Here is a 10671-nt window from a genome sequence, read left to right as displayed (position 1 = left end):
CTATACTCCAGACCACTTGCATGGTTAGCAAGCGTTGTGATCTAATGGCCCAACCGGGCAAACACTTTGGGTTCGCAAGGACTTAGAGTGCCGGGACGGGTTGGCGGATCCAACACTCTGGGTACCTCCGGGTACTTGGGGTTGGTTGAGGACTTGGTGAACAAACACTTGATATACACTCTCCGGATGTACTTCGGGTGTCACCTGTTGTCCGAGACCACTTGCATGGTTAGCAAGCGTTGTGATTCAATGGCCCTACCGGGCAAACACTTTGGGTTCGCAAGGACTTGGAGTGCCGGGACGGGTTGGCGGATCCAACACTCTGGGTACCTCCGGGTACTTGGGGTTGGTTGAGGACTTGGTGAACAAACACTTGTTGTACACTCTCCGGATGTACTTCGGGTGTCACCTGTTGTCCGAGGCCACTTGCATGGTAGCAAGCGTTGTGATTCAATGGCCCTACCGGGCAAACACTTTGGGTTCGCAAGGACTTGGAGTGCCGGGACGGGTTGGCGGATCCAACACTCTGGGTACCTCCGGGTACTTGGGGTTGGTTGAGGACTTGGTGAACAAACACTTGTTGTACACTCTCCGGATGTACTTCGGGTGTCACCTGTTGTCCGAGACCACTTGCATGGTTAGCAAGCGTTGTGGTCTAATGGCCCTACCGGGCAAACACTTTGGGTTCGCGAGGACTTGGAGTGCTGGTAGTGGTTGGCGGACCCAACACTCTGGGTACCTCCGGGTACTTGGGGTTGGTTGCGAACTTGGTGAAGATACCCCTGTCACCTTGTTCGAGGCCACTTGCATGGTCGCAAGCGTTGTGATACAATGGCCCTACCGGGCAAACACTTTGGGTTCGCAAGGACTTGGAGTGCTGGTAGTGGTTGGCGGATCCAACACTCTGGGTACCTCCGGGTACTTGGGGTTGGTTGAGGACTTGGTGAGCAAACACTTGATATACGTTCTTCGGATGTACTTCGGGTGTCACCTGTTGTCCGAGGCCACTTGCATGGTCAACGGTTGAGGTGGTAATGGCGGGTCGGTGCTGTAGGGTGCCGGCCTGTTGGCTGCCTTGGCCGGGTTGGTTGGTTAACACTTGATTGAGCTTGCACCCGAGGGTAATGGCACTTGAAGGTGGGTACCGGCCGGCTGACCTGGTGTGATGGTTGGTTGGTGAACACTTGGCGGTACTTGCACTTGGCTGTGCTTGGACTTGAAGGTGGGATCCGGCTGGCCTAGGCCATTGGTGGTTGGTTGGTTGGTTAGCCCTTAGCTGGGCTGGCTGGCTGGCTGGCCATCGGTGGTGTGGTGTGTTGGGCGGTTGGTGAACACTTGGCGGTACTTGCACTTGGCTGTGCTTGGACTTGAAGGTGGGATCCGGCTGGCCTAGGCCATTGGTGGTTGGTTGGTGGGTTAGCCCTTAGCTGGGCTGGCTGGCTGGCTGGCCATCGGTGGTGTGGTGTGGTGTGGTGTGTGGAGTCGAGCATCGCGCGCCGTTGCCTTCTTCGGAGTGTTGTGGGTACGCAAGTGCTTGCAGTGCAAAGAGGTTGGTGATGGAGTGACATTGCCTTCACCATGGAGTTGCGGGTACTTAGGTACTTGCAAGGAGATGGTGGTATGGTGGTGTTGCGTGTGTGGTGTTCGATTAGAAAGATATAATTTCTAAGTCCGGATTAGTGCTGTCAGTGGGGCCCCCGCTAACAGGTCCTGCACGGCCACCGTGGGGCTTGACTTGGCGCTATTCCGGACTTGGGGCGATCACGATGTCCCCGTGCGGGACTTAGAAGATGGAAGAACACAAGTACCCTTATCCCATGACTTGTGAGCGATTGGCATACGTTACCACATGAAGAGAAAAATTGGCTAAGTCCCGGATCCATATTATATGAAGAGAAAAATCGGCTAAGTCCCGGATCCATATTATATGAAGAGAAAAATTGGCTAAGTCCCGGATCCATATTATATGAAGAGAAATATCGGCTAAGTCCAGGATCCATATATAATAACCTAATAATCGGCTAAGTCCCGGATCCATATTATATGAAGAGAAAAATCGGCTAAGTCCAGGATCCATATATAATAACCTAATAATCGGCTAAGTCCAGGATCCATATATAATAACCTAATAACAGGCTAAGTCCAGGATCCATATTATATGAAGAGAAAAATCGGCTAAGTCCGAGATTGGGTCTGTCAGACATACACTTTCAAGATACCACACAAGCAAGCAAGATGGCCTAGTGATGGAACCATATAATATGAAGAGAAAAATCGGCTAAGTCCGAGATTGGGTCTGTCGGAAATACACTATCAAGTTACCACACAAGCAAGCAAGATGGCCTAATGATGGATCCATATGATATGAAGAGAAAAATCGGCTAAGTCCAGGATCCATATAATATGAAGAGAAAAATCGGCTAAGTCCCAGATTGGGTCTGTCAGAAATACACTTCCAAGTTACCACACAAGCAAGCAAGATGGCCTAGTGATGGATCCATATGATATGAAGAGAAAAATCGGCTAAGTCCAGGATCCATATAATATGAAGAGAAAAATCGGCTAAGTCCCAGATTGGGTCTGTCAGAAATACACTTCCAAGTTACCACACAAGCAAGCAAGATGGCCTAGTGATGGATCCATATGATATGAAGAGAAAAATCGGCTAAGTCCCAGATTGGGTCTGTCAGAAATACACTTCCAAGTTACCACACAAGCAAGCAAGATGGCCTAGTGATGGATCCATATGATATGAAGAGAAAAATCGGCTAAGTCCAGGATCCATATAATATGAAGAGAAAAATCGGCTAAGTCCCAGATTGGGTCTGTCGGAAATACACTATCAAGTTACCACACAAGCAAGCAAGATGGCCTAATGATGGATCCATATGATATGAAGAGAAAAATCGGCTAAGTCCAGGATCCATATAATATGAAGAGAAAAATCGGCTAAGTCCCAGATTGGGTCTGTCAGAAATACACTCCCAAGTTACCACACAAGCAAGCAAGATGGCCTAGTGATGGATCCATATGATATGAAGAGAAAAATCGGCTAAGTCCAGGATCCATATAATATGAAGAGAAAAATCGGCTAAGTCCCAGATTGGGTCTGTCAGAAATACACTTCCAAGTTACCATACAAGCAAGCAAGATGGCCTAGTGATGGATCCATATGATATGAAGAGAAAAATCGGCTAAGTCCCAGATTGGGTCTGTCAGAAATACACTTCCAAGTTACCACACAAGCAAGCAAGATGGCCTAGTGATGGATCCATATGATATGAAGAGAAAAATCGGCTAAGTCCAGGATCCATATAATATGAAGAGAAAAATCGGCTAAGTCCCAGATTGGGTCTGTCAGAAATACACTTCCAAGTTACCACACAAGCAAGCAAGATGGCCTAGTGATGGATCCATATGATATGAAGAGAAAAATCGGCTAAGTCCAGGATCCATATAATATGAAGAGAAAAATCGGCTAAGTCCCAGATTGGGTCTGTCAGAAATACACTTCCAAGTTACCACACAAGCAAGCAAGATGGCCTAGTGATGGATCCATATAATATGAAGAGAAAAATCGGCTAAGTCCGAGATTGGGTCTGTCGGAAATACACTTTCAAGTTACCACACAAGCAAGCAAGTTACCACATGAAGAGAAAGCCGGCAAAGTCCGGGAATGTTACCACATGAACTGGAAAATGGGCAAAAACCTACCTTCACAGGCAACGTGAATAAGTCAGGCTGTAGACATCGGATCGACAAGCCAAAGACTGATATGGAAAGGAAATGAGTAGTACTAGCTTTCCTGAGAGTTGCAGAGCTTAGACTGCATATGAACGAAAGTTATTAAGCGTCAAAGTCAGAGAAGTTACCCAAAGGAACACAAGTTCCAACTTAGAGCATGTATACCGCCTAGACGGTAAGAGGTACGGCCAGGCTGAGGAATAAGGAAATGTTGGCCAACATGTTCCCTAACTATCCCCCGAAGACCGCAAAGCAATCCAACATCAACCAAGAAAGTTATAGCCCGATCAAGGAAACACCTACTTTGCACCGATATTGCACCAAATACATGTACCAAGCACCTTCGGTTGCATACCTGCAGGGGCTTACCATAGTAGGCCATGGAAGACCGATATACCGAACATAATCACTTTCTATCTCCTCGGGTGTTTGAGATAGCGCTTTGCGGTACAAGAACGAAAGTTAGACTATATCTTGGTGCATCTTTTTGCCCAAGATCACAAGACCCTATCTACCAAGGCAAGAAAGTTGTGTGGGGACAAAATGTCCAAAAGTGCCCAAAGTGGCACACTTGAACCATATATTCGAGAAAAACACAAGTGTGGGCCCGAGCTAGCAAGTTGAAATGTTCTGACCGTCAGTAGCCCTAGTTGAGGTGCACTTATCATTATATGAGGCCAACGTGCCAGCTAGTCTCTAAAGGGGCGATATGGGTGATCAAGATTCATCTCCATGCAGCATCCCATTCATCTCGCAGCATCCTAACATATGTTTTTCTTAGAATTTATGAAAAATCGACTAAGTCCGAGATGCCTTTAAGTAGGGATGCTGTATTGAGATGGGAGATGAAGGAGATCAAGATTCATCTCCATGCATCATCCCATTCATCTCGCAGCATCCTAACATATGAATTTCTATGAATTTATGAAAAATCGACTAAGTCCGAGACGGCTTTAAGTAGGGATGCTGTATTGAGATGGGAGATGTAGGAGATCAAGATTCATCTCCATGCAGCATCCCATTCATCTCGCAGCATCCTAACATATGAATTTCTTAGAATTTATGAAAAATCGACTAAGTCCGAGATGCCTTTAAGTAGGGATGCTGTATTGAGATGGGAGATGTAGGAGATCAAGATTTATCTCCATGCAGCATCCCATTCATCTCGCAGCATCCTAACATATGAATTTCTATGAATTTATGAAAAATCGACTAAGTCCGAGATGGCTTTAAGTAGGGATGCTGTATTGAGATGGGAGATGTAGGAGATCAAGATTCATCTCCATGCAGCATCCCATTAATCTCGCAGCATCCTAACATATGAATTTCTTAGAATTTATGAAAAATCGACTAAGTCCGAGATGCCTTTAAGTAGGGATGCTGTATTGAGATGGGAGAGGTAGGAGATCAAGATTCATCTCCATGCAGCATCCCATTAATCTCGCAGCATCCTAACATATGTTTTTCTTAGAATTTATGAAAAATCGACTAAGTCTGAGATGCCTTTAAGTAGGGATGCTGTATTGAGATGGGAGATGTAGGAGATCAAGATTCATCTCCATGCATCATCCCATTCATCTCGCAGCATCCTTACATATGTTTTTCTTAGAATTTATGAAAAATCGACTAAGTCCGAGATGCCTTTAAGTAGGGATGCTGTATTAAGATGGGAGATGTAGGAGATCAAGATTCATCTCCATGCAGCATCCCATTCATCTCGCAGCATCCTAACATATGAATTTCTTAGAATTTATGAAAAATCGACTAAGTCCGAGATGCCTTTAAGTAGGGATGCTGTATTAAGATGGGAGATGAAGAAGATCAAGATTTATCTCCATGCAGCATCCCATTCATCTCGCAGCATCCTTACATATGAATTTCTTAGAATTTATGAAAAATCGACTAAGTCCGAGACGGCTTTAAGTAGGGATGCTGTATTGAGATGGGAGATGTAGGAGATCAAGATTCATCTCCATGCAGCATCCCATTCATCTCGCAGCATCCTAACATATGAATTTCTTAGAATTTATGAAAAATCGACTAAGTCCGAGATGCCTTTAAGTAGGGATGCTGTATTGAGATGGGAGATGTAGGAGATCAAGATTTATCTCCATGCAGCATCCCATTCATCTCGCAGCATCCTAACATATGTTTTTCTTAGAATTTATGAAAAATCGACTAAGTCCGAGATGCCTTTAAGTAGGGATGCTGTATTGAGATGGGAGATGTAGGAGATCAAGATTCATCTCCATGCAGCATCCCATTCATCTCGCAGCATCCTAACATATGAATTTCTTAGAATTTATGAAAAATCGACTAAGTCCAAGATGCCTTCAAGTAGGGATGCTGTATTGAGATGGGAGATGTAGGAGATTAAGATTCATCTCCATGCAGCATCCCATTCATCTCGCAGCATCCTAACATATGAATTTCTATGAATTTATGAAAAATCGACTAAGTCCGAGATGGCTTTAAGTAGGGATGCTGTATTGAGATGGGAGATGTAGGAGATCAAGATTCATCTCCATGCAGCATCCCATTAATCTCGCAGCATCCTAACATATGAATTTCTTAGAATTTATGAAAAATCGACTAAGTCTGAGATGCCTTTAAGTAGGGATGCTGTATTGAGATGGGAGAGGTAGGAGATCAAGATTCATCTCCATGCAGCATCCCATTAATCTCGCAGCATCCTAACATATGTTTTTCTTAGAATTTATGAAAAATCGACTAAGTCTGAGATGCCTTTAAGTAGGGATGCTGTATTAAGATGGGAGATGTAGGAGATCAAGATTCATCTCCATGCAGCATCCCATTCATCTCGCAGCATCCTAACATATGAATTTCTTAGAATTTATGAAAAATCGACTAAGTCCGAGATGCCTTTAAGTAGGGATGCTGTATTAAGATGGGAGATGAAGAAGATCAAGATTCATCTCCATGCAGCATCCCATTCATCTCGCAGCATCCTAACATATGAATTTCTTAGAATTTATGAAAAATCGACTAAGTCCGAGATGCCTTTAAGTAAAGATGCTGTATTATGATGGGAGATGAAGAAGATCAAGATTCATCTCCATGCAGCATCCAATTCATCTCGCAGCATCCTAACATATGAATTTCTTAGAATTTATGAAAAATCGACTAAGTCTGAGATGCCTTTAAGTAGGGATGCTGTATTAAGATGGGAGATGAAGAAGATCAAGATTCATCTCCATGCAGCATCCAATTCATCTCGCAGCATCCTAACATATGAATTTCTTAGAATTTATGAAAAATCGACTTAGTCCGAGATGCCTTTAAGTAGGGATGCTGTATTAAGATGGGAGATGAAGAAGATCAAGATGCATCTCCATGCAGCATCCCATTCATCTCGCAGCATCCTAACATATGTTTTTCTTAGAATTTATGAAAAATCGACTAAGTCCGAGATGCATTTAAGTAGGGATGCTGTATTAAGATGGGAGATGAAGAAGATCAAGATTCATCTCCATGCAGCATCCCATTTAACTCGCAGCATCCTAACATATGTTTTTCTTAGAATTTATGAAAAATCAACTAAGTCCGAGATGGCTTTAAGTAGGGATGCTGTATTGAGATGAGAGATGTAGGAGATCAAGATTCATCTCCATGCAGCATCCCATTCATCTTTTAGCATCCAAACATATGTTTTTCTTAGAATTTATGAAAAATCGACTAAGTCCGAGATGCCTGTAAGTAGGGATGCTGTATTAAGATGGGAGATGAAGAAGATCAAGATTCATCTCCATGCAGCATCCCATTCATCTCCCAGCATCCTAACCTATGTTTTTCTTAGAATTTATGAAAAATCGACTAAGTCCGAGATGCCTTTAAGTAGGGATGCTGTATTGAGATGGGAGATGTAGGAGATCAAGATTCATCTCCATGCAGCATCCCATTCATCTCGCAGCATCCTAACATATTGTTTTCTTAGAATTTATGAAAAATCGACTAAGTCCGAGATGCCTTTAAGTAGAGTTGCTGTATTAGGATGGGAGATGAATAAGATCAAGATTCATCTCCATGCAGCATCCCATTCATCTCGCAGCATCCTAACATATGTTTTTCTTAGAATTTATGAAAAATAGACTAAGTCCCAGATGCCTTTAAGTAGGGATGCTGTATTTAGATGGGAGATGTAGGAGATCAAGATTCATCTCCATGCAGCATCTTATTCATCTCGCAGCATCCTAACATATGATTTTCTTAGAATTTATGAAAAATCGACTAAGTCCGAGATGCCTTTAAGTAGGGATGCTGTAGTAAGATTGGAGATGAAGAAGATCAAGATTCATCTCCATGCAGCATCCCATTCATCTCCCAGCATTTTAACATATGTTTTTCTTAGAATTTATGAAAAATCGACTAAGTCCGAGATGGCTTTAAGTAGGGATGCTGTATTAAGATGGGAGATGTAGGAGATCAAGATTCATCCCCATGCAGCATCATATTCATCTCGCAGCATCCTAACATATGTTTTCTTAGAATTTATGAAAAATCGACTAAGTCCGGGATGGCTTTAAGTAGGGATGCTGTATTAAGATGGGAGATGAAGAAGATCAAGATTCATCTCCATGCAGCATCCCATTCATCTCGCAGCATCCTAACATATGAATTTCTATGAATTTATGAAAAATCGACTAAGTCCGAGATGCCTTTAAGTAGGGATGCTGTATTGAGATGAGAGATGTAGGAGATCAAGATTCATCTCCAAGCAGCATCCCATTCATCTCGCAGCATCCTTACATATGAATTTCTATGAATTTATGAAAAATCGACTAAGTCCGAGATGGCTTTAAGTAGGGATGCTGTATTGAGATGAGAGATGTAGGAGATCAAGATTCATCTCCATGCAGCATCCCATTCATCTCGCAGCATCCTCACATATGAATTTCTATGAATTTATGAAAAATCGACTAAGTCCGAGATGCCTTTAAGTAGGGATGCTGTATTGAGATGGGAGATGTAGGAGATCAAGATTCATCTCCATGCAGCATCCCATTCATCTCGCAGCATCCTAACATATGTTTTTCTTAGAATTTATGAAAAATCGACTAAGTCCGAGATGCCTTTAAGTAGGGATGCTGTATTAAGATGGGAGATGAAGAAGATCAAGATTCATCTCCATGCAGCATCCCATTCATCTCGCAGCATCCTAACATATTGTTTTCTTAGAATTTATGAAAAATCGACTAAGTCCGAGATGCCTTTAAGTAGAGTTGCTGTATTAGGATGGGAGATGAAGAAGATCAAGATTCATCTCCATGCAGCATCCCATTCATCTCGCAGCATCCTAACATATGTTTTTCTTAGAATTTATGAAAAATAGAGTAAGTCCGAGATGCCTTTAAGTAGGGATGCTGTATTTAGATGGGAGATGAAGTAGATCAAGATTCATCTCCATGCAGCATCCCATTCATCTCGCAGCATCCTAACATATGATTTTCTTAGAATTTATGAAAAATCGACTAAGTCCGAGATGCCTTTAAGTAGGGATGCTGTAGTAAGATTGGAGATGAAGAAGATCAAGATTCATCTCCATGCAGCATCCCATTCATCTCCCAGCATTTTTACATATGTTTTTCTTAGAATTTATGAAAAATCGACTAAGTCCGAGATGCCTTTAAGTAGGGATGCTGTATTTAGATGGGAGATGAAGAAGATCAAGATTCATCTCCATGCAGCATCTCATTCACCTCGCAGCATCCTTACATATAAATTTCTAAGAATTTATGAAAAATCGACTAAGTCCGAGATGCCTTTAAGTAGGGATGCTGTATTAAGATGGGAGATGAAGAAGATCAAGATTCATCTCCATGCAGCATCCCATTCATCTCCCAGCATCCTAACATATGTTTTTCATAGAATTTATGAAAAATCGACTAGGTCCGAGATGCCTTTAAGTAGGGATGCTGTATTGAAATGGGAGATGAAGAAGATCAAGATTCATCTCCATGCTGCATCCCATTCATCTCCCAGCATCCTTACATATGAATTTCTATGAATTTATGAAAAATCGACTAAGTCCGAGATGCCTTTAAGAAATGATGCTGTATTAAGATGGGAGATGAAGAAGATCAAGATTCATCTCCATGCAGCATCCCATTCATCTCCCAGCATCCTAACATATGAATTTCTATGAATTTATGAAAAATCGACTAAGTCCGAGATGCCTTTAAGTAGGGATGCTGTATTGAGATGAGAGATGTAGGAGATCAAGATTCATCTCCATGCAGCATCCCATTCATCTCGCAGCATCCTAACATATGAATTTCTATGAATTTATGAAAATTCGACTAAGTCCGAGATGGCTTTAAGTAGGGATGCTGTATTGAGATGGGAGATGTAGGAGATCAAAATTCATCTCCATGCAGCATCCCATTCATCTCCCAGCATCCTAACATATGAATTTCTTAGAATTTATGAAAAATCGACTAAGTCCGAGATGCCTTTAAGTAGGGATGCTGTATTAAGATGGGAGATGAAGAAGATCAAGATTCATCTCCATGCAGCATCCCATTCATCTCGCAGCATCCTAACATATGAATTTCTATGAATTTATGAAAATTCGACTAAGTCCGAGATGGCTTTAAGTAGGGATGCTGTATTGAGATGGGAGATGTAGGAGATCAAAATTCATCTCCATGCAGCATCCCATTCATCTCCCAGCATCCTAACATATGAATTTCTATTAATTTATGAAAAATCGACTAAGTCCGAGATGCCTTTAAGTAGGGATGCTGTATTGAGACGGGAGATGTAGGAGATCAATATTCATCTGCATGCAGCATCCCATTCATCTCGCAGCATCCTAACATATGAATTTCTATGAGTTTATGAAAAATCGACTAAGTCCGAGATGCCTTCAAGTAGGGATGCTGTATTGAGATGGGAGATGTAGGAGAT

The sequence above is a fragment of the Anopheles coustani genome (genome assembly GCF_943734705.1).
Source record: "Anopheles coustani chromosome X unlocalized genomic scaffold, idAnoCousDA_361_x.2 X_unloc_17, whole genome shotgun sequence".
Classification (NCBI taxonomy): domain Eukaryota; kingdom Metazoa; phylum Arthropoda; class Insecta; order Diptera; family Culicidae; genus Anopheles; species Anopheles coustani.
This window is presented reverse-complemented; position numbering follows the sequence as displayed.